The sequence below is a fragment of the Theropithecus gelada genome, chromosome 6, assembly GCF_003255815.1.
Source record: "Theropithecus gelada isolate Dixy chromosome 6, Tgel_1.0, whole genome shotgun sequence".
Taxonomy (NCBI): Eukaryota; Metazoa; Chordata; class Mammalia; order Primates; family Cercopithecidae; genus Theropithecus; species Theropithecus gelada.
Window position 1 is genome coordinate 175186881 of NC_037673.1, and position 24990 is coordinate 175211870.

At 42.2% G+C, this 24990-nt stretch overlaps 1 pseudogene; it reads right to left on the reverse strand.

Annotated features, from left to right (window-relative positions):
• Positions 1-332: 332 nt before the first annotated feature.
• The window catches only part of LOC112627117, a 30201-nt pseudogene continuing 5543 nt past the window's right edge, over positions 333-24990 (reverse strand).

Genomic DNA, 24990 nt, shown 5'->3' on the forward strand with positions numbered 1-24990 from the left:
AACCGGCAGATTAACAAATCATTTAACTTTCTTTGTATAAAACCAGTATTCCACCAAGAAAGATGACCCGAAATGGATCCTTTTACAATCACCAACATAACTAAGTACAAATGAAGTCCATGCTGTACCCATTAACATGCTACATGTGTGTCAATAAAACACGCTCTCCCCCACCCCAAGCCCTGGCCTCCCGGCAAACACAGATAAATGATGTGCACTGAGTGATACCGTTAGGTGAGAACTTTGGTCCAAGCAGTCAGCTGCCATAGAGGTTGCACCCAAAACCCACGGCCCTGGCACCCAAAGTCAATCCGTGGTGGCGGCTCGTGGTGTCAGCTGTGTTCCTTCCACACCGGGTGAATACTGTGGTCAGGAATACTGGTGGCAAAGACCCAGCCCACGTCATTGTGCCCATCCGGTCCGTTCAGCCAGGACGCATCACCTGCCAGGAAGCTTGAGCCTGTCTTTGATTTCTTGTACCCTGGAAGAGGCCAGCGACTGATCAGGCTCTGTGTCTGCAAGTCCATGATGTACAGGTGGCAGCCGTCAAACAGTAGGACAACAATATTTCCAAAGTCAAGCAGGGCCACGTTTGCTATCTCAGGAGTCGTGATGACCCTGAGAATATCGTCACTGTTGGCAGAGTCCCGCTGGCAGAGGCCGAGTGCTGAACTACAGACAGTGTATTTGCCATCACCATGAAGTCTTGTCTGCAGGCGGATACTTCTATCCTCGGAGACAAGGCAATGGCTTTAAGGCTTGCAGCTGATTTCTCTCCCATTTGGCCAAATCTAATCTCATATTTGCCTGCACTTAAGAGGATGTGGTCTTCAGGGTCGTGCAAGAGACTTGACTTTGCACTTCTGCAGAACTACCTTGGTGACCCATGCCGTGTGCCCAGTGGGTGTGCTCAGGCAGGCCCCGGTGGATACAGTCCATCCTGTCACAGTGAAGGCTGCAGAGCCACTCACCAAGATATCACTGTAGTCCACACTAAACACTGCCCGCATGTGCCTGTGAAAGTGCTGGGTCCTGGTTCCAGAACTCCGTTCCCAGCAAGCACAGTGTTGTCAAAGGAGCCTGTCACAAGCTTCTGTTCACTGAACTTCACCACTGCACAGTGTGGGTCTGGATGCCACAAACGCACTGCCCTGTGCTCACATCCCACAGCTTTGCAGACCATGTGGCTGTTTCCCTCAGCTGGGCTGCTGTAACAAAGCCCCACAGACAGAGGGTTAAAGAACAGAGATTTATCTTCCCACAGCTCCGGAGGCTGGGCGTCTGCGATCAGGGTGCCAGCGTGGTGGGTTCTGGGGCAGGCCTTTCACTGGCTTGCAGACCATCCTCTTCTCCTTGCATCCTCATGTGGCTTTTTCTTGATGCGTGCAGGAGGAGGGAGAGTCCTCTTGTCCTCTGCTCCTGAGGCCACCAGTCCTGTCAGATTAGGGCTCCACCCTAGCGACTCATCTAACCTAATCACCTGTTGCAGCCCTGCTTTCACAGCACTTACATTGACAGCAGGGCTTCCACGTAAGAATGTGGGGGACACAACTCCCTCCATAGCCCTCTGACTGGGCCTGAGGCATCCGGGGGAAAGAGCAAAGGGCACCCAGTGGCACTGCGGGTTGGTGGTTCAGTGCACACTCAGGGCTACAGAGCCCAGGTCTAAATCTTGGCCCCGTCACTTTTTATCAAGGTGACCTTGAGCAAGTCTTTGTACTTTTATTTAGCCTCAGTGTCCACATTCTTTTTTTTTTTTTTTTGAGACAGAGTCTCACTCTGTTGCCCAGGCTGGAGTGCAGTGACGCAACCTCTGCCTCCCGGGTTCAAGAGATTCTCCTGCCTCAGCCTCCTGAGTAGCTGGGATTACAGGCACATGCCACCACGCCCAGCTAATTTTTGTATTTTTAGTAGAGACAGGTTTCACCATATTGGCCAGGCTGATCTCGAACTCCTGACCTCGTGATCCACCCAACTTACCCTCCCAACGTGCTGGGATTACAGGTGTGAGCCACTGCGCCCGGTCATCAGTGTCCACATCTTTTAAGTGGAAAACGATATGGCAAATTCTAGTGTTTTACAATTTCAATTCAATTTTTGTTTTGTTTTGTTTTTTTGAGACAGAGTCTGGCTCTGTCTCCCAGGCTGGAGTGCAGTGGTGCGATCTTGGTTCACTACAAGCTCCGCCTCCCAGGTTCACGCCATTCTCCCAAGTAGCTGGGACTACAGGTGCCCACCACCACGCCCAGCTCTTTTTTTTTTTTTTTTTTTTGTTTTTTTTTAGTAGAGACAAGGTTTCACCATGTTAGCCAGGATGGTCTCGGTCTCCTGACCTCATGATCCATCTGCCTCGGCCTCCCAAAGTGCTGGGATTACAGGTGTGAGCCACCGCACCCGATCTCAATTCAGTGTTTCTAATCCTAGTGTCAAAGCTTTTGTATATTTCTCTTAAGAGGCTGGTTAGGAACAGAGTAGTAGTAAAATTATTACAGTAGGTGATGAGAGCTCTCATATATATACCTCTCCTTAATTCTCACAATGCCACGCTGAAGTAGGTGTTAGTACTACCCCCATATTGCAGATGAGGAAACCGAAGTGGGGAGAAGCACAATGAGGTAAGGAACCAGACTGCCCGGGGTGCAAACATCCAACAGCATGGTGGGTGGGGCTAGTGGAGCTGCGCCCGGCTCCCCGAGCCCGGCTGTTTGTTGCTCACTAGGCTGTAAAGATGATATCGTGGATAGAGACTTTCTCTCCATTTTCTGTCCAGATGTCATCTGGGTAGAAAAGGAAGGGAAACAGTTACAGAGATTGCAATTTGTGTATATTGAGCCATGTGCTTTTTTGTTCTAGGAGAATTCCAGTTCTGGAATTCCTCTGGAAACAGGTGTCTCTTACCCTGTGTTTTAGTGTGCTACGATTTCCATAACAAAGTACCACAGGCTGGGTGGCTTAAACAACAGACATCTTTTGTCTTGCGATTCAGAACCTAGACGTCCAGCATCAGGTGTCAGCAGCATTGGTTCCCTCTGAGGGTTGGGAGGGAGGGTGTGTCCCGGGCCCTTCTCCTTGGTGTATAGATCACTGTCTTCTTCCTGTCTCCACGTCGTCTTCTCTCTGTACCTGTCTGTGTCCAAAATTTCCTCTTTTAAAATTTCTTTTCTAGAGACAAGGTCTACTTGCCCAGGCTGGTCTTGAACCCCTGGCCTCAAGAGATCCTCCTGCCTAGGCATCCCAAAGTGGGATTACAGGTACGAGCCACTGAACCCCACCCAAAGTTCCTCTTTTTTTTTTTTTTTTGAGACGGAGTCTTGCTCTGTTGCCCAGGCTGGAGTGCAATGGCACAATCTTGGCTCACTGCAACCTCTGCTTCCCGGATTCAAGCCATTCTCTTCATCAGCCTCCCAAGTAGCTGGGACTACAGGCGTGCGCCACCACACCCAGCTAATTTTTGTATTAGACAGGGTTTTATAGCGACAGAGTTTCACCATGTTGGCCAGGCTGGTCTCGAATTCCAGACCTCAAGTGATCCGCCTGCCTCGGCCTCCCAAAGTGTTGGGCCTACGGCTGTGAGCCACCGCGCCTGGCCCCAAAGTTCCTCTTCTTTAAAGGACACCAGTCATATTGGATTAGGGTTCGCCCCAGTGACTTCTGTTAAACTTGAGTACCTTTGTAAAGACCCTGTCTCTATATACAACCATATTCTGAGGTCCTGGGGCGGTTAGGACTTTAACATGAATGTTTTTCAGCATTGTTGGGGGCACAATTCCACCTATTACGCCATGTAAAGATGTTGCAGATGTGTTCCCTCCCAAGGCTGCCAGGCCTTAGCCTTGAGACAGCAGTAACTCATCACAGGGGTTCTGAGGTGAGTGTAGGTAAGCGCAGGCATTGGGTGCGAACTCAGCCTGCTCCAGTCCTGCTTGAGCCAAGCGTTTCTCCTGGTGCAACCTGCCGCCATATAGAACAGCCCGAAGAAGCAGGGCCTGTTCCTCCCAGCTGACTGCCAAATGCAAAGTACTGTAGCTATTGAAATGCAAAGTTCAATCGGAAACAGCTACTGCAAAACGCTGGTGGTTCACAGTGGGCCGGCTGTGGTTCACAGCTTACATGAGTGTGGTACATAGAAATGCAGCAAGCGGGCCAGGCACCGTGGCACACGCCTGTAATCCCAGCACTTTGGGAAGCCGATGTGGTGGATCACTTGAGGTCAGGAGTTCGAGACCAGCCTGACCAATATGGTGAAACCCCATCTCTACTAAAACTACAGAACTAGCCGGACGTGGTGGTGCATGCCTGTAATCCCAGCTACTTGGGAGGCTGAGGCCGGAGAGTCACTTGAACCTAGGAGGTGGAGGTTGCAATGAGCCAAGATCGCACCACTGCACTTCAGCCCATGTGACAGAGCGAGACTCTGTCTCAAAACTAACAACAACAACAATGAAATGCATCAAGCGTAGGTTAATTTGGAACGCATAATAAAATAAGCATCTATTCCTAAATAACCTGTGGTACAGTTTTGCCTGCTTATGACATTATATAAATGAAGGAGTATTTTCAAAAGGAAAATTATAAAGTAATTTGATCAAATCTGAATCTTATCCTAAGTGAAAGGCCCAAACAGCTTTCCAAAGGAATTGACTCATCATATCGGGGTTTAGAATTCATCCGCTTTCGTGATACCAGTCCCTAGGGTTTTTATTGATTGTAACTGGCATTGACTTGAAGTTCAATATGAACACCATCTTTTGGGCTCACAGTTTTGATAATGGAGGAAGTGCCTCCGTTTTGAAACAGAAATGTTTAAATGCACCAGAGACTGGTTTATAAAGGTTGTGTTTTATTTAAGCTGCCTTTCCACGGGCAATGAGGGATTTCAAGCATGAAATATATTTGAGAAACTTCATTTTTAAGGAACCCATTAGTTAGGGGATATTGCTTTACTTTTTATTTCTTTATTTTTTTATTTTTAATTTAATTTAATTTTATTTATTTATTTATTTATTTTTAAGACGGAGTCTTGCTCTCTCCCAGGCTGCAGTGCAGTGGTGCAATCTTGGCTCACTGCAAGCTCCGCCTCCCGGGTTCACGCCATTCTCCTGCCTCAGCCTCCCGAGTAGCTGGGACTACAGGAGCCCGCCACCTCACCCAGCTAATTTTTTGTATTTTTAGTAGAGACGGGATTTCACCCTGTTAGCCAGGATGGTCTCCATCTCCTGATCTCGTGATCCGCCCGCCTCGGCCTCCCAAAGTGCTGAGATTACAGGCATGAGCCACCGCACCTGGCCTGTTTTGTTGTTTTTTAAATAGGAAAATCTTTAACCAGAACACAAGTTTTCTTCAAAATTAGAGAAATCAAAGTGCTATACAACAAGGCCATAGAATAAATCTCAGAGAAGTTATCCCAGATATGCAGTGAACATCTACTCAGAACATGGCTCAGAAAACTTGTCTTTTTGACATTTTTTTTTTTTTTTTGACAGGGTTTCACTGTCACCCAGGCTGGAGTGCAATGGTGCAGTGGCCCAATCATGGCTCACTGCAGCTTCCACCTCCTGGGCTCAAGCAGTCCTTCCACCTTAGCCTCCCAAAGTGCTGGGATTACAGGCATAAGCCACCATGCCCAGCCAAGAAAACCTTATCCTAAAGGGCCATGTGTAGGCTGAATGATACCCTTGCTTCTGTCCAAGTTCTAATTCCCAGAACCTGTGAAGGCTACCTTATACAGCAAAGGGGACGTTATAGATGTGATCACATTAAGGTTGTAAGACTGAATTGTCACTTGGGCCCCATGTAATTGTAGCGCCCTTATGAATAAGAGAAGGTGCCATGAAGATGGCAGCAGGGAGTGATGCAAAGATGCTACATGTAGGCTTTGAAGATGCAGAAAGGGCCAAGGAAGGCAGCTCTGACACCTGGGAAAGGCAAGGAAATGGGTCTCCCCAAGAGCCTCTGGACGGGGACAGTCCTGCTGACACCCTGATTTCTTTCAGACTGTGAGAGAATAAATTTGCATTGTTTTCATGAACTAAGTTTGTGGCAACTGTTACAGCAGCAATAGAAAACCCGAGAGTAAACATTTTCGGCTTTGCCCCTCTGTCATAACTGTCGACCTCTGCCACTGTGGCACGGACACCATCGCAGGCAACAGCCAGAGTCAGCCTCGTGGGCTCCGCTGGGGATGGAAGCCCCTGGGCAGTTGTGTGAGCGGGATTGTCGTGATCAGCATCAGTTTAGCTCAGGATCCCCAACGACCCCAGCCACGAAGCCTGAGACAGGGCTCTGGAGGGCCAGCTGGAGGCCACAGCAGCACACACGCTCACACACACACACACACATGCACACATGCACGCGCACACACACACACACACACACTCACACACACAGCAAGAGAAAAAGACTGGGACTGATGACACCACAGAGTTGTGGGTAAAAGACAGTCTTTTCAATCAATGAAGTGGGAAAATTGGGTGCCCCTATGAAAATAAATGGAACTACACCCCTACCTCATTCCACACACCAAAACCAATTCAGATGCGTTATTTACCTAAACGGGAAATGCAAACTGCCTTAGTCTGTTCTCACACTGCTGTAAAGAACTACTTGAGATTAGATAATTTATGAAGAAAAAAGTTTTGATTGACTCACAGTTCCACATGCTCTACAGGAAACACAGCTGGGGAGACCTCAGGAAACTTAAAATCATGGCAGAAGGGGAAGGAGAAGCAGGCATGTCTTCACGTGCCCAGAGCAAGAGGAAGAGAGAGAAGGGAGAAGTGCTACACATGTTTAAACATCCAGACCTTGTGAGAGCTCACTCACTGTCAGGAGAACAGCAAGGGGGAAGTCGGCCCTCGTGATCCAATCACCTCCCACCTGGCCCCACCTCCAATACTCGGGATCACATTTCAACATGAGATTTGCATGGGGAACAGAGGTAAACCACATCACAAATGAATAAATAGGTCAAAGATTGTAGGTGAGAGTATTTCATGACCTTAGGGAAAGATATCTTAAACTGAACACACACAAATAATACTAATCATAAAAGAAAGGAACTATACATTTGATAACCCTAAAATTAAGAACTGTCTTACAGACAGCATAAGCATGAGGATGAAGTGTTGATAATGATCAAAGCTAGATGATAGGTTTATAAGAGTTCATAACACTACTTTTCTAGAAAACAAAACAAGAGGAAAAGACACTATAAAGAGAGTGAAAAGGCAAAGCCACCAAGTGGGAGAAGGTATTTACAACCCATATAACCAACGAAGCGCTCATCTTCAGAATGCAGACTGAACTTCTAGGAATCAATAATAAAAACACAAATTACACATTAGAAAAATGGGTAAAAGATTTGAGCAGTCAGTTCACAAAAAACGGTATCAAAATATCAATAACAAAATGAAAAACATTTAGCCTCATTAAAAATTAGGGAAATATAGATTAAAACCACAATGAACTATCCAGAAGAAAGGCTAAAATTGAAAAGATTCAAAATTCCCTGTGTTAAGGGTGATGAAAAATAGGAACCCTCATACACTGCCAGTAGGAGGGTAAATTGGTGCAATTTGCAAGAACACAGTCTTGAATTATTTACTAAAGTCGAAGAGATACATGCCCTAGGTCTCAGCAATTATATTTGTAGGTATATTCCCTAGAGAAATGAATGCACAGATATATGCACAGGAACATTCAAAGTACTGTTATTTATCGGAGAAAAAAATGGAACAAATCAAAGGTACATTGTAGAATGAATAAATAACTTGTGGTATTCCATGCACTGAAATGGAATATTATATAGAAAAAGGAGCGAGCCAAAATGACACATAATAGCACAGATTAATCTTCCACATAATTGAATACACATACTGTAATTCCATTTTACATAGTATCCATAAACAGGCAAAGTAAATCACAGTGTTTAGAGATGCACACTTCAGTAGTAAAAGCACAAAGAAATGCAAAGAAGGATCATGACTGGGAGGTGACTCGTGAGAGTGCCTGTGGGTTGTGAGGGGTATGCGGGTGTTTTATTTACACTCTTCTGTTACACTGAACACTCTTGGTCTTGCATTTTAAAAAGAATTTATGTGTTACTTTTCACAAATATTTTAAAACATAAAAAAGTATGACAATTAGAAAGTAAAAAGTAAGATGTGAGAACTAAACTGAAGTATCTTAGTAACTCAAATAAATGTAATTCTGCTAAATGTTTCAGTTAAGAGACAAAAATTGCAAGTTTTTGTGAAACCAAATCTAGTTTACTGTTGCTTATGAGACTCCCCTAAAACATAAGGCTGCAAAGCTGTCACTGTCAGACCCACGTGATGGTTCGCTGGAAGACCCTGCTTGAAAGGTAGATCTTTATTTTACCTAATTTGGTGCTCCCCCAGTGCTAAAAGTTGGAAATAAAAGTGGGGACATTATTACTGACCATAGAGGAATAACAATAGTTATAAGAGAATACTACAAACAATTGTATGCTAACAAATTAGATAACCTAGAAGAAATGAACGCATTCCTGGGAACACACAAACTACCAAACTGACTCAAGAAGAAAATAGAAAATCTTAACAGACCTAGCAGGGCGCCGTGGCTCATGCCTGTAATCCCAGCACTTTGGGAGGCCGAGGCGGGCAGATCATGAGGCCAGGAGATCGAGACCATCCTGGCTAACACGGTGAAACCCCGTCTCTACTAAAAATACAAAAAATTAGCCGGACTTGGTGGTGGGTGCCTGTAGTCCCAGCTACTTGGGAGGCTGAGGCAGGAGAATGGCGTGAGCACAGAAGGCAGAGCTTGCAGTTAGTTGAGATCGCACCACTGCACTCCAGCCTGGAGCGCAGTGTGAGACTCCGTCTCGAAAAAGAAAGAAAATCTTAACAGACTGACAACAGATTGTTATCAGTAATCAAAAATCTCCCAAAAAAGGAAAAACTTTGTTTCACTGGGTGAGTTCTAGCAAACAGTTAAAGAAGAATTAACACTCATCCTTCTCAAACTCTTCAAAACAAAACAAAATAAAAAACACCAGAACAACAACAAAAGAAGAGAGAACACTTCCTCAACCATTCTATATATGAGGTCCACATTAACCTGGTACCAAGCCAGACAAAGATATACAAGTAAACTATAGATCAATATCACTTATGAATATAGATGCAAAAAATCATCAACACAATACTAGAAAACTGAATCCAGCAGCGTATAAAAAGGATTATGCACCACGAGCATGTGAGATTAATCTCAGAAATGCAGAGGTGGTTCAACATATGAAAATCAATCACTATAACTCACCACATTACTAGAATGAAGGAAAAAAGTCACATGAGCATCTCAATCAATCTCAATCAATGCAGGAAAAGCATTTTTTAAAAATTGAATATACTTTTAGAATAAAAACACTCAGAAAACTAGGAATAAAAAAGGGACTCATTCAACACAATAAAGGCAATTTATGAAAAACTCGTGGCTAACATACTCAATGGTAAAAGATGAAAGCTTTCCCCCTAAAATCAGGAGCAACACAAGAATGCCCACTTTCCCCACTGCTATTCAACTTTGTACCAGAAGTTCCTGCCAGAGCAATTAGGCAAGAAAAAGAAATAAAAGACATGTACACTGGAAAAGAAGAAGTAAAACTCTCTATTCAGAGATGACATGATCCTTTATTTGGGAAATCACAAAGAATGTACAAAAAAAATCCTGCTACAGCTAATAAATTAATTCATCAAATTTGCAGGGTATTGGATCAATATATGAAAATAAGTTATATTTCTATACATCAGCAATAAGCTCAAAAGTAAATAAAAAGGCCAGGTGCGGTGGCTCACGCCTGTAATCCCAGCACTTTGGGAGGCCGAGGAGGTGGGCAGATCACAAGGTCAGGAGATCAAGACCACGGTGAAACCCCGTCTCTACTAAAAATAAAAAATATTAGCCGGGCGTGGTGGCGGTGCCTGTGGTCCCAGCTACTCAGGAGGTTGAGGCAGGAGAATGGCGGGAACCCGGGAGGCGGAGCTTGCAGTGAGCCAAGATGGCGCCACCGCCCTGGGCGACAGAGCGAGACTCAGTCTCAAAAAAAAAAAAAGAAAAAAAAAGTAAATAAAAAATTAAGGGCCGGGCGCGGTGGCTCAAGCCTGTAATCCCAGCACTTTGGGAGGCCGAGACGGGCGGATCACGAGGTCAGGAGATCGAGACCATCCTGGCTAACACGGTGAAACCCCGTCTCTACTAAAAAATACAAAAAACTAGCCGGGCGCGGTAGCGGGCGCCTGTGGTCCCAGCTACTTGGGAGGCTGAGGCGGGAGAATGGCGGGAACCCGGGAGGCGGAGCTTGCAGTGAGCCGAGATCGCGCCACTGCACTCCAGCCTGGGCGACAGAGCCAGACTCCGTCTCAAAATAAAATAAAATAAAATAAAATTAAGTAAATTACATTAAAGTAAATTAAATTAAGTTCAAAAGTAAATTAAAAACAAATTCCTTTCACAACAGTATTCAAAAGAATAAAATACTTAGCAATAAATTTCACCAAGAAAGTGAGAGACTTGGGCACTAGTAACTATAAAACAAGGCTGAAATAAATTAAAGAAAAAATAAATAGAAAGATACCCTGTGTTCATGGATTGGAAGATTTAATATTTTTCAGAAATGGCAAAGCAAATCTTCACATATATATGGAATTGCAAGGGGCCCTGATCAAAACAGTGTGGTATGGGCATAAGGATATCTAGATCAACGGAATAAAATTAGGAGTCCAAAAATATATTCTAACACATTTACAGTCAATTGATTTTCAAGGAAGGAATCAAAACCTACAGCCAATTGATTTTTGACAAGGGTGGTGAAACCATTTAATGTGGAAAAAAATGGTCTCTTAACAACTGGTGCTGGGATAACTGGATATACATGCAAAAATATGAATCTGGACTGTTCCCTCACATCATACACAAAATTTAATCAAAATGGTTCAGACTTCAATGTAAGATTTAAAACTATAGAACTCTTAGAGTAAAACATAGATGTAAATCATTATACCCTTGGATTAGACAACAATTTCTTAGATATGGTATGAAAAGCACAAACACTGAAAGAAATAAATTGGAAACTTTTCATTAAACCAAGCAAATTAAAAACAAAACTTAAAACTTTTGCCATCGAAGAAAACTATCAAGAAACTAAAAAAGGAAACTAGAGAACAGTAGAAAATATTTTTAAACATTTGATACATTCTATACATCTGATAAGGGCCTAACATTTAAAATTTGTACAGAACTCTTACACACACACACACACACACACACACACAGAGAGAGAAAGAGAGAGAGAGAGAGGGGTTTGTTTTAAGGAATTGGCTTGTGTGATTATGGAGGTTAGCCAGTCTGGCAGTCTGGATCCCCAGGAAGAGTCAGTGTTGCCATTCAAGTCCGAAGGCCATCTGCTGGCAGAATTCCTTCTTGCTCTGGTGAGGTCTGTTTTTTGTTCTATTCAGCCTTCAACTGATTGGATGAGGCTCACCCACATTATGGAAGGCAATCTGCTTTACTCGAAGCCCACTGTTTTAAATGTAAATATCATCCAAAAACACTGTCACAGACACATCTAAAATAATATTTAACTAAATATCAGTATTCTGGGCTAGACAAGTTGACACATAGAATTAATCATCAGAAGTCTACCACTTGTCAACTTGGCATGCATATGTAGCACTTAAACCATACTTAATCTCCAAATCAAGACAACTAAAGGTCATGCTTCTGCCTAACATGATAAATCCCTGCATACAACTGAAAGTGCACTAATCCTTTCCCCAGAAGATGAAAAGTCTTTAGGTGATGTTTGCTCTTCTGCTTGATGTCCATTAACTTAAATACTATGATGTAAAGTTAACCATACTTAAATACTATGACATAAAGTCAACACATTGTATGTTACATGATGAGGGATAAGATAGGGAAGAAATATTATCAAAACACATTCATAACCAAACAAGGAAAAAATACTCAAGTACAGTCCTCATTTCTATCACTGGTCATGTAGTCATAGGTAGTACTTATTACTATCTTCTTCCACTACCTATTCCATATTCCTCTTGCCCTTAGCACACACTTCAGCTGGTCGTGGATCTTAACGTGGTGGGGCTACCCAAATCTTTATTCCTAAAAGGGCTTGGCCATGAGTACTCCTGCCTGATTGGTTGTTGTAGTTTTCCATTCTATAATCATAGGGCATTCACAGTGTTGGGGAACCACCACCTATATAGTTTTCTATTGCTTTAGCTCTCATATTTAGGTCTTTGATCCATGTGGAGTTAATTTTTGTATATGATGTGAGGTAGGGATCCAACTTCATCCTTTTGCATGTGGATGTCAAGTTCGGTATATAGAAGGCCTTTATGGTAGGAAATACTTGGGCAGAGACTAGAAGAAATGTGTGAAAAAAAGAAATGTTGATGGCTACCAAGCAGAGGGGACAGCAAGTGGAGATCCAGGCTCAGACAAATGCCACAAAATAATCAAGGAATGAATAAGGTGTTTCTGCTAGACCACAGTATAGGTATTTCTGAAAATTCTTGTGTTGTACTGCAGACAAAACATAAACAGAGGTATTGGAATAATAGGATTGTAACAGACTATTCAAAACATAAGGAGGTTTGGAACCAGAACACCAGTGAAAACCACAATCCTAATGAAAAATAACAGCAAAGTTAAAAGGGCATAATAAATTGTTAAAAACATAAGTACATATGTGCATATCTATACATACATACTATAATAAACTGAGAACTTGACCTTTTAAGAAAGATGAAAGTATGTTGGAGGGAAAGGATGTATTGAAGGGTTAATGCCACTGAGTTATGAAGACCAAACAGAAGTGTTTGTGAGAGAACAAGGGGTCACACTAAGCTGAGAGAGACTGTGAGTCAAAGCTACAACAGGCACAGCCCCATATTCTCAAGTTGTACTCTCAGCTGTGTTGTTTTGCCTGCATTCAGATCCTCTTACTTTGAGTGTAAAATATTAATATGCTGGGGGGAAAATCCCACACAAACCAAGATGCTTTCCACATACTATCAAACTAATCCACAATACAGAATCATGTGCTGCAACAAAATATATTTTTTCACAAACAATTTCGGAATAGAAGAAAAGAAAACATCTGACAATGCCTTTTGTGAGACTAATACTTAGTACAAGTAATAAAATTACAGGTCAAAATAAGGAATATGGATACAAAAATCCTAGTCCAACATTTGCACACTGAAATACATAAAATGTCATCATCAAGTCTGGTTTGTCCCAGAAATGCACTTTAGCAGATTAATGACTTAGGAAATCTATTAATGTAATTCACTACATTAACAGATTAAAGGAAAAACATGATTATCTAAATGGATGCAGAAAAAGCATTTGATAACATCTAATATTCGTTCATAATTTTAAATGGTTCATAATCTAAGGATCTTCTTTAAACTGATGAAGTTATCTGCTAAAAGCCTACAGAAAATATTGCACTCCATGATGAATTATTTGAAGTATCTACTTCCTTTAAAATCAGAGCAAGATAATAATTCCAATTATCATTCTCTCTAGGGGGCACTAGTCAGTGCAAGATTGATTTGGAAAATACATAGCTTTCATCATTTGCAGGTGATATGATTGCTTACTATGTCAGGGTTCTCCAGAGACACAGAGAATAGATAGATAGATAGATAGATAGATAGATAGATAGATAGATAGATAGATTAAGATAGATAGATGTAACATACCGAGTTATGTAAGTACATAGAGTTATTTATTTATTATATAGACAGATACATTATATAGATATATTAGAAGGAATTGGCTCATGCAGTTATGAAGTATGAAAGGTTCCAAGATCTACAATTGGCAAGCTGGAGACCCAGGAGAGCCATCGTGTAGTTTCAGTCTAAGTCCAAAGAGCTGAGAATCAGGAGAGCCCATGGGGTAAGTTCCAGTCCAGCCAGTAGCCTTGAGACCCATGCAAAGCTGATGTTTCAGTTTGAGTCCAAAGCCAGAAAAAAACTGATGTCCCAGCTCCGGCAGTCAAGGCAAGAGGAGTTCCTTCTTACTCGGGGAAAGGTCACCTTTTGTGTTCTGTTCAGAGCTTCAATTGATTGGATAATACCCACTTACACCACATTAAACCAATCTGCTTCACTCAGTCTACTGATTCAAATGTTAGCTCATCCAGAAGTGCCCTCACTGACAGACTCAGAATACCATCTGGCCAAATGTCTGGGCACCCCATGGACCAGTCAAGTTGATACATAAAATTAACCATGATACCTACATAGAAAATAATATATAAATATAAAAGCAATTCTAAAATCATTTGCCTTTTATACACCAGGCACAAAAAGTTAGAAAAAGTAACCTTAAAAAAGATTCCATTTATAATGTAGCAGGACAAGCCGCCGACAAAACTCCTCAGACACTGAGTTAAAGAAGGAAGGGCTTTATTCAGCCAGGAGCTTCAGCAAGACTCATGTCTCCAACAACCGAGCTCCCTGAGTGAGCAATTTCTGTCCCTTTTAAGGGCTCACAGTTCTAACGGGGTTCACATGAGAGGGTTGTAATCGATTGAGCAAGAAGAGGGTGTGTGACTGGGGGCTGCATACACTGGTAATTAGAAAGGAACAGAACAGGACAGGGATCTTCACAGTGCTTTTTTTAATGCAAATAACTGATTAGGTCAGGGTCGATCTTTAACTACCAGGCCCAGGGTGTGGCGCTGGGCTGTCTGCTTGTGGATTTCATTTCTGCCTTTCAGTTTTTACTGGCTGGGCGCGGTGGCTCAAGCCTGTAATCCCAGCACTTTGGGAGGCCGAGGTGGGTGGATCACGAGGTCAGGAGATCGAGACCATCCTGGCTAACATGGTGAAACCCTGTCTCTACTAAAAATACAAAAAACTAGCCGGGCGTGGTGGCGGGCGCCTGTAGTCCCAGCTACTCGGAGGCTGAGGCTGGAGAATGGCGTGAACCCGGGAGGTGGAGCTTGCAGTGAGCCGAGATCGGGCCACTGCACTCCAGCCTGGGCCACACAGCGAGACTCCGTCTCAAAACAAAAAAAAAAAACAAAACAAACAAACAAAAAAAACAGTTTTTACTTCTTCTTTCTTTGGAGGCAGAAATTGGGCATAAGACAATATGAGGGGTGGTCTCCTCCCTTACTAAGAGCTACAAAAATACATAGAATAACTAGGAATTGACTAAACAAAGGTGGGCAAAAATCTTTAAGGAGACTCTTAAGACACTTTATTTAAAGACTTAAAGAAGAACTAGATAAATTGGGTGGTTAAAATTTCCATGGATAGGAAGACTCAATCATGTAAAGATTCTGCTGCTTTTCAAACTGATCTACAAATTCAATGTAACCCCAAACTATATCCCAACAGCGTTCACAGGGAAACATGCTGATTCTAAAATATATGTAGAAAATCAAAGGACTAAAGATAATCAGGTGCCTCTTCAAGGATAAAATAAGATGATGTATCAAGATGTATCACAAAGCTATATTAATTTATAAGCAATAATAGTGCAGATTTAGACATATAGATGAACTGTACAGAATAGACAGTCCTTAAAATAAGTTACACATATATATGGAAAATTTATTAATGGAAATCCATATATAAGGAAAACTGACTTTTCAAATTATAGGGAAAAGGACAAATTATCAACAAAAGATTTTGAGTAAGTTAGGTAACCATAATGAAAAAGAATGAACTTGGATCCCTACCTCATACCATACACAAAATTAATTCTAGAGGGATAAAGACAAATATTAGAAGAAAATTAAAAGATTTTTCAATGTATGAGAATACGTTATTTGAACTAAGTATAGTGATTGTTAAATATGGTTAAAGAAACACTAAACATTCTAGCCCAAACGGAAAATAATTTTTAAACTGCTTATAAAATGACAAACTTTTGTTCACCAAAATACACCAAAAAGGGAATGAAAATTGTTGCCACAAACTGCCAGAAGACATTTGCAATGCAAGTAATTGACAATCAATATGCATAATAGGTATAAGACACGAATCAGTGAGAAAGACACAATGCAATGGAAACATTGTCAGAACACTTCAGAGCACTTCACAAAAGAAGAAACTCAAACTGACTGTAAACATAGGAGAATTTCAACTTCCTTAACATCAATAAAATTAAAATTAAAACATCAATGAGTTACTGTTTCATTTTTTTATCTCACTTGATTGAATTGTGGAGAACTCTCATAAAATATTTTTACTGTAAATTGGTTTAATCACTTCATAGTTTGGCATTATATTGTAAAGTTGAAGATGCTGTGAAAGGAAAATAAATCATGGGGCCCCAAAATCACTCAGCTAAAGGGAAAAGTCAAGCTGGGAACTGTTTAGGGCAAACCTGCATCCCATTCTATTCAAAGTTATCCCTCTGCTCACTGAGATAAATGCATATCTGATTGCCTTCTTTGGAAATGCTAATCAGAAGCTGAAAAGAATGCAGCCCTGCACGATGGCTCACGCCTGTAATCCCAGCACTTTGGGAGGCTGAGGTGGGCAGACAACCTGAGGTCAGGAGTTCGAGAGCAGCCTGGTCAACATGGCAAAACTCCATCTCTACAAAAAATACAAAAATTAGCTGGGTGTGGGCTGGGTGTGGTGGCTCATGCCTGTAATCCCAGCACTTTGGGAGGCCAAGGTGGGCAGATCACGAGGTCAGGAGATCAAGACCATCTTGGCTAACATGGTGAAACCCCGTCTCTACTAAAAATACAAAAAAATTAGCCCGATGTGGTGGTGGGCCCCTGTAGTCCCAGTTACTCGGGAGGCTGAGGCAGGAGAATGGCGTGAACCCAGGAGGCAGAGCTTGCAGTGAGCCAACATTGTGCCACTGCACTCTAGCCTGTGTGACAGAGTGAGTCTCCATCTCAAAAAAAAAAAAAAAATTAGCTGGGTGTGGTGGCAAGCACCTGTTATCCCAGCTACTCGGGAGGCTGAGTCAGGAGAATTGCTTGAACCTAGGAGGTGAGGTTGCAATGAGCCAAGATCATGCCACTGCTGTCTAGCCTGGGCAACAGAGTGAGACTCCACCTCAAAACAAACAAACAAACAAAGAAAAGAAACGGAAAAGAATGGAACCCTTTGTGTCTCACCTACCTATAACCTAGAAACGCCCTCCCTGCTTGAGTTGTCCCAGCTTTCTGGATGGAACCAATGTATATCTCACATATTTGATTGATGTCTCATGTATCCCTAAAATGTATAAAACCAAGCTGTACCCCGACCACCTCAGGCACATGTTGTTAGGACCTCCTGAGGCTGTGTCACAGGCGTGCATCCTCAACCTTGACAGAATAAACTTTCTAAATTAAAGGAGACCTGTCTAAGATATTTGGGGTTCACAATGCATATACCCAAAGCCCTGAAATTCCACTTCTGCAAATGCCACCCCCCAAAAAAACATTTCTCATTATATGGACACCAGGATTCAATGAGCGTTGTTTGTGGAAAAAACTCACAATGACCACTGACAGAATAATGAATAAATAAATTATTGCATAGGTGCACAATGTATACTAAAGAACAATCAAAGTTAAGAATTTCAGTGACACATGTCAAAATAGTTGAATCTTACAAACACAATGATAAGTTAAACAGTGAGCTGCAGAAAATTAGACAGATATTTTATGGATACATATTTGGAAATTTTATTTTTTAAGAACGAGTGGAATAAGAAAAACAAATCCAGGAGGATGGTTACCACTGGTGCTGGTGGGGAATGGGGACAATAATAAGCAATAATGAAAATAGTAATAAGATGATAATGCTTAATACATATATAGTGTTTGCTATTTGCCACTGTCCGAAGTGCTTTTGATGCAGGATTTTTCCTCCATAGCATAGCTAAATCTGGGTTTTTGTCTCATAACCAGGAAGAATTAAGCACGCAGACACTCAAAGAGTGAGTCAGGTGGGGAATTTTATTGAGCGCTGAAACAGCTTTTAATGGGGAGGGAACACCAGGGTGGTCCCCCTACCTGAAGGCAGGAGTGTTCCCCATATGGCGGAGCCTAGGGCTTTTTATTGGCTCAGAAGAGGGAGTGTGTGCTGACTGGTTTGTGAGTATGCACAAGAGATTAAAGTGAAGATACCACTCAAAGGTGGGCATGGTAGTGTAGAAAACCAATTAGGAAAGGGTAGGTATATGTAAAACAGGTGAAGGATGGGGATCAATCAGAGGAAAGTGTGCCAAATGGGAAGAAGAATTCTAATTCAGTCCGAGGATTTATCCAGGACTGGTTACTCCGGGAACCTACCCTTCTCTGCCTTCTGCCTCTATCACTTTTATATTTTATGCTTCAGTTAATCTTTACAACAAGTCTTTAAGCAGTTACTTGTACTTTTTCTGTTGGTGAAAAAGAAACTGATTTATTGTTCTTAAGCATTGCATCAAATGTTTCCTAATTAAAAAATAAGCCACAGAGTAAACGGTGTCAATATTTAATACCTGAAAGCAGAAAAAAAGTCAGCATAATTGTTGTTGTTGTTGTTGTTTTTAATTTGGAAATTGGGATCTAAATTCCAGAAGAAACAAATAAGCTTGAAAGAGGTACCTTCTAGCTGTGGTAGCCGCTTTGGGGAGGAGTAGTACAGGGGCCTGCTGTTGGATAATGGAACTTTCCCCTACCAATTGGTGTATATACTACATGCATGGGTTTCTTTGATACAGATAATTCACTGAAAAATATAGCTAGAATAAAATACTAGACAGAGCTGGTCTCTGGATGGGCAAGTTCTTTTTCTATGCTTTCCTCAACTGAATAAATGACACAGAAGATATTGTTACAAATGAATTACAAAGGCATTTAAATTTCAGAATGTCATGAAAGATTGTAAGAAAAATTAAAAACTAGTATAATATTTGTAATAAAAAGATACAAATATCGAAAGAAAACACTAAGTCCTTGTTAAAGAATAAAGGAAAAAAGGTAATATGGCTCTCATACAAATATAAAATTGACAGATGGCAAGATTTTTATCTAACTAATGAGTGAAACAGTAAGATTTTTAAAATCGGTTCAAAGGAAAGCTCAAAGAACCACACATACATAAGCTGAAATGAATTTACAAATAGATGCACCAAGGTTCTATTCAAAGAATAACGAGTTTTTACAGCATCTTAACAAAAGAACAATACATTTGCAGAGAAGTGGCAATTGCATTCTATCAGACACAATCAATCCGCATTTCTACAAACAAGAACAGTTGCATAATTAGAAGTTCTCTACAACTTCCAGGGTTGTAAATAGCTTAAAGACAATAGAAGGTTGAGGTAATCCCTAACGGCATTCTACACCAGATGTCCAATAAATTTTTTGGTCCATATTAAAGTTTTTCTCATTTTTTCCCTGCAGCCTCAAGGTATAATTGGGAAAAGAAAGAATAATTTTTTAAAAAAATAAATAAATGAAAATAAGCAAATGAGATAATGTTTTATAAATCAAAGAAATGCTAATTAGACTATAAAATATTCACACACACATAATGCTTATTTGTTTAAAATTACAGTAACTCCTCACATTGTGCCAGATCTCATTTTTATTTTTATTTTATTTATTTATTTATTTTTTGTTTTTGAGACGGAGTCTCCCTCTGTCACCCAGGCTGGAGTGCAGTGGTGCAAACTTGGCTCACTGCAACTTCCACCTCCCAGGTTCAAGCAATACCCTGCCTCAGCCTCCCGAGTAGGTGGGACTACAGGCACATGCCAACACGCCCAGCTAATTTTTTGTATTTTAGTAGAGACAGGATTTCACCATGTTGGTCTGGATGGTCTCGATCTCCTGACCTCATGATCCGTGTACCTCGGCCTCTCAAAGTGCTGGGATTACAGATGTTAGCCACTGTGCCTGGCCATCATTTTTAATAAAAACTGAATTTTAGAAGTTTCCAATTTACAGAAAAGTTACAAAAAGAGTACAGTCACCTTATAACCCATACTCATATTATGAACATCTTACATCAATCTAGTGCATTTCACACTGCAGGGGAGGAGAATTTTTCCCTCTGCCTTCCTGGGGTCTCCAGCTGGGGCCCTGCAAATTAGACAGACAAAAGACAAATTCGGCCAGGCATGGTGGCTCACGCCTGTAATCCCAGCACTTTGGGAGGCCGAGGTGGGCAGATTACCCGAGGTCAGCAGTTTGAGACCAGCCTGACCAATGTGGTGAAACCCCGTCTTTACTAAGAATACAAAAATTAGCTGGACATGGTGGTGGGCACCTGTAGTCCCAGCTACTCGGGAGGCTGAGGCTGGAGAATTGCTTGAACCTGGGAGGTGGAAGTTGCAGTGCCCCGAGATTGAGCCACAGCACTCTAGCCCGGGCGACAGAGTGAGATTTCGTCTCAAAAAAAAAGAAAAAGACAAATTCCCAAGAGAAAACAACAGTTTATTAACAAGTGCACTGCACGTACACATGAGAGAACTCAGTGATGGTCCCTCAAGGGGGTGTTTAGAACTTGAGCTTATATAGCTTCTTCAAAGAAGAATAATACATTTGTAGAGAAGTGGCAAGACAAAGGAAGAGGGCTTTAGGCTTCCAGGAGCAGCAAACTGTAAGAAGGTAAATATTTGGAGGGAATCAATGGAGTAAGGTTTGTCTGTGCAGGTTGTAAACCAAAAAGTATCTGAGACAGGTCTCGATCAATTTAGAAGTTTATATTGCCTCGGTTAAGGACATGCCTGGAAGAAATAAATATGGAATCACAGAAAGAGTCTGTGGTCCGTGTCTTTCTCACCATATGATTTTGAGGCCTTCAATATTTAAGAAGGAAAAGTGGGCTGGAGGGGAAAGGGAAGATATGGTCATATTACTGAATCCACATGTCACAAGAGAAAAGGAGCAGGCAGGGGAATAGTCAATCGTGTGTTTGTCTTGAGCTCAGTACATCCGCAGCTTACATTAGATAAGGTGTACGTGGAGGAGTGACCTGTGGACATAGTTCACCTTTTCTCTGTAGGCGTCTCCTTAGGAACAAAAGGGAGGCATGACTCAGCTTTCAGCTGAATTTTTTTTTCTTTTGGCATAGTGAATCAGGTCCCAAGTTTTTCTTTTCCTTTCACATTATCCATCTCAGAGTCGACTTTCCAGTCTTCTTCGCGGCCAGAAAACTTCCCTGGGAGAAGGGTTTTATGTCAGTCTTCACTTCTCAGAAGTGTCTGCATCTGTTAATTCTCAGTCGCCTCCAGCTCACAACAGCCCTTATGCTAAAGTGGCATATTTTGGGGTGGCATCTTCTGGTCTCCTACAAGACAATGAATGAACCAATATTGCTAAATTATTATTAACTGAAGTCCATACTTCATTCATCTCTCGTTAGTATTTGTCTGATGTCCTTTTTCTGTTTCAGAGTCGGATCTAGGCTGCCACGTTCCATTTCGTTACTGTGTTTCCTTAAGCTCCTGCTGGCTGGGACGGTTTCTCAGACTTTCCATGTTTTTGATCACCCTGACAGTTTCGAGGAGCACTGGTCAAGTATCTTCTAGAAGGACCCTCTATTGTGACTGTCTGATGTTTTTCTCATTATCAGGCTGGACTTATGAATTTTTGGAAGAAAGATTGTGGAGGCAAAGTGTCGTTTTCATCAGCAGGACTTGTAACTGCAGATGGTGACCTTGGTCACTTGACTGAGGAAGCGTCGTCATGTTGCTCTACTCTAAAATTACTCCTTTTTCTTCACCTTGTGCTCCTACGGAGGTCATTATGCACAGCCCACTTTAAGGAATGGAGACTTCTGTCGCACCTCCTCGACGGGAGAGTATTTGTATTAATTATTTTAAATTCTCTCTCTTTTTATTTTGTTTTGTTTTGTTTTGAGACAGAGTCTCTCTTTGTTGCCTAGGCTGGAGTGCAGTGGCAACATCTCGGCTCACTGCAACCTCTGCCTCCTGGGTTCAGGTGATCCTGGTGCCTCAGTCTCCCAAGCAGCTGGGATTACAGGTGAGCGCCACCACACTCAGCTAATTTTTTTTTTTTTGAGATGGAGTCTTGCTCTGTTGCCCAGGCTGGATGGAGTGCAGTGGCACAATCTTGGCTCCTCCCGGGTTCCCGCCATTCTTCTACTTGAGCCTCCCGAGTAGCTGGGACTACAGGCACCCGCCACTATGCCCAGGTAATTTTTTGTATTTTTAGTAGAGATGGGGTTTCACCGTGTTAGCCAGGATGGTCTCGATCTCCTGACCTTGTGATCCACCTGCCTTGGCCTCCCAAAGTGCTGGGATTACAGGCGTGAGCCACTGCGCCCAGCCAATTTTTGTATTTTTTGTAGAGACGGGTGTTTGTCATGTTGGCCAGGCTGGTCTCAAACTCCTGGCCTCAAGTGATCCTTCCGCCTTGGCCTCCCAAAGTGCTGGGATTATAGGCGAGAGCCAGGGCGCCCCATCTTAAATTATTTTGCATGAGACATTTGCCTATTCTCTCCTGCTTATTTATTTATTACACTGATCATTTATGTTGGTGGAGACTCACAGATATTGATTGCGTACTTTGGGTTGTAATCCAACATTATTTTATTGCTCAAATTGTCCCACCTTTGCTCACGAGGAGCTCTATCAGTTGGCTCCCTGGTCCCTTGATACATCCCCATCACTTGTTTTTGTTGTTGGTATTTTGAGAACTTCTTTGCTTTCTGGCATTGCCAATTGTTTCTGGCTCACCTTGTATATTTCCTGTCTCCGTTTTAGAATCTGTTTCTCCAAGGAGCTGTGGTTCCTTTTATCGGAAAACGGTACTAGAAAACAAGAGCTGTGCCCGAGGTTTGCTCGTGGCTCCTGGATCATCTTTGCTTTCAGGTTCTGTCGGCTGACAGAGCAAGAAATACACTCCAGGTTGGAGTGCAATGGCAAGATCTTGGCTCACTGCAACCTCCGCCTACCCAGTTCAAGCAATTATTGTGCCTCAGTCTACAGAGTGGCTGGGACTACAGGCGTCCACCACCATGCCCGGCTAATTTTTGTATTTTTAGTAGAGACAGGGTTCACATTTGCGTATGTGAACCTGTGTATACACACCTGTCTAGAAACATTTCTATGTTGTGATTTGTACCTACAGGAAGCTTAACAGGACTTCATGCTGATGTCTCCAACTCTAATCCATTCCCACGTCCACTCTCCTGTTAGTATCCTCCCCTCTATCACGTCGGCAGCCTCTTTTGCCATATAAGGTAATATTCACAGGTTCTAGGGATTAGGAGCTGGACATAGTTGAGAGGACCTTTTTCCAACCTACTACAGTAGGTGCTAAGTGGTATCTCACTGGAGTTTGAATTCACATTTCCTTAATGACTAATAATGTCATNTTTTTTTTTTTTGAGATATGGTCTCACTCTGTTGCTCAGGCAGGAGTGCACTAGTGTGATCTCGGCTCACTATAACCTCAGCCTCACAGGCTCAAGTAAATCCTCCCACCCCAGCCCCCGAGGTAGCTTGGGACTACAGGCGTGCGCCAAGGTGCCAGGCTAGTTTTTTTTTTTTTTTTAATTTTAGAAATGGGGTCTCACTATGTTGCCCAGGTTGGTCTCAAAGTCCTGGGCTCAAGCAATCCACCTGCCTTGGCCTCTGGAAGTGCTGAGATTACAGACTGTGAGCCACTATGCCATCTAATTATCATAGATTTATAATAAGTCTTGAAATCATCTAATGTTAGTTCTCCAACATTGTTCTCCTTTTTTCAGAGTCCTTTGAATTCCATATCCTTTGAATTTCCATATGAATTTTAGAATCACTTTGTGAAATTCCTAAGAAAAAAAAAAAGGCCTGCCATGACATTGACAGGGAAAGTGTTGAAACTGTAGATCAATTTGGGGAGAATTAACATTTTTTTTTTTTTTTTGAGATGGAGTCTTGCTCTGTCGCCCAGGCTGGAGTGCAGTGGCCCGATCTCAGCTCACTGCAAGCTCCACCTTCTGGGTTCATGCCATTCTCCTGCCTTAGCCTCCCAAGTAGCTGGGACTACAGGCATCCGCCACCTCGCCCGGCTAGTTTTTTTGTATTTTTAGTAGAGACGGGGTTTCACCATGTTAGCCAGGATGGTCTCGATCTCCTGACCTCGTGATCCGCCCACCTCAACCTCCCAAAGTGCTGGGATTACAGGCTTGAGCCACTGCACCCGGCCTTAATATTGATTCTTAAAAATATTTACCCTTGAACAAAGTCTGTATCTCCATTTATTTAGGGCTTTAACATTTTCTCTCATTAATATTTTATAGTTTGCAGTAACTAGCACTTGCTTATATTTGTCAGGTCTGTCCTTAAGTATTTCATATTTCTGACGCTATTGTAAATGTTTGCTTTTTAAACTTCAATTTATGATTGCCCATTACTAGTAAGAAGCACACTGATTTTTGAATACTGACATTGTGTCTTACAATCTTGATAAACTTGCTTTTTAGTTCTAGGAGCCTTTTTGGAGATTCTGTCAGATTTTTCTGCACAGATTATGTAAGTTGTGAATGAAGATAGTTTTGCTTTTTCCTTACCAGTTTGGATACTTTTCTTACCCTTAGCCCAATGGCTAGAACCTCCATTAGGAGCGGTGCATAGAAGTGGTAAGAGCAGACATTTCCCGCCTTTGTTACTGATCTCAGGAGGAAAGCAATCATTCTTTTTTTTTCTTTCTTGAGACAGTCTCGCGCTGTAGCCCAAGCTGGAGTGCAGTGGTGTAATCTTTGCTCACTGCAACTGCCGCCTCCCGGGTTCAAGCGATTCTCCTGCCTCAGCCTCCTGAGTAGCTGGGACTACAGGCATGTGCCACCATGCCTGACTAATTTTTGTATTTTTAGTAGAGACGAGGTTCACCATGTTGGCCAGGTTGGTTTCGAACTCCTGACCTCAGGTGATCCACCCACCTTGGCCTCCTAAAGTGCTGGGATTACAGGCTACTGTGCCTGGCTAGCAATCATGCTTTAGCTGTTA